Raw genomic sequence first — 742 nt, 5'->3', positions numbered from 1 at the left:
AATAACTTGTCATTTAGCTTCATGATTGCTCCAAGGTATTTAGTAACTTGCTCTTCAGTGACATCTTCATCCTCTTCAGAGGAAGAATACTCTTCAGAGCTCATGAATGGCAGAAGTAAGTCCAATGGAATCTCTATGGTCTCATTTTGAGCCTCAGATTCCCATGGTTCCTCATTGGGGAACTCATTGGAGGCCAGTGGACGCCCAGTGAGGCCTTCCTCAGTGGCGTTCACTGCCTCTCTTTCCTCCCAAAATTCGGCCATGTTGATGACCTTGCATTCTCCTTTTGGATTTTCTTCAGTATTGCTAGGAAGAGTACTAGGAGGGAGTTCAGTAATTTTCCTGCTCAGCTGACCCACTTGTGCCTCCAAATTTCTAATGGAGGACCTTGTTTCAGTCATGAAACTTTGAGTGGTTTTGATCAGATCAGAGACCATGGTTGCTAAGTCAGAGGTATTCTGCTTAGAACTCTCTGTATGTTGCTGAGAAGATGATAGAAAAGGCTTGCTATTGCTAAACCTGTTTCTTCCACCATTATTATTGTTGAAACCTTGTTGGGGTCTCTGTTGATCCTTCCATGAAAAATTTTTATGATTTCTCCATGAAGGATTATAGGTGTTTCCATAGGGTTCTCCCATGTAATTCACCTCTTCCATTGAAAGGTTCTCAGGATCATAGGCTTCTTCCTCAGATGAAGCTTCTTTAGTACTGCTTGGTGCATTTTGCATTCCAGACAGACTTT

Source organism: Arachis duranensis, chromosome 2 (genome assembly GCF_000817695.3).
Source record: "Arachis duranensis cultivar V14167 chromosome 2, aradu.V14167.gnm2.J7QH, whole genome shotgun sequence".
Classification (NCBI taxonomy): domain Eukaryota; kingdom Viridiplantae; phylum Streptophyta; class Magnoliopsida; order Fabales; family Fabaceae; genus Arachis; species Arachis duranensis.
Note: the sequence above shows the minus strand (reverse complement) of the source record.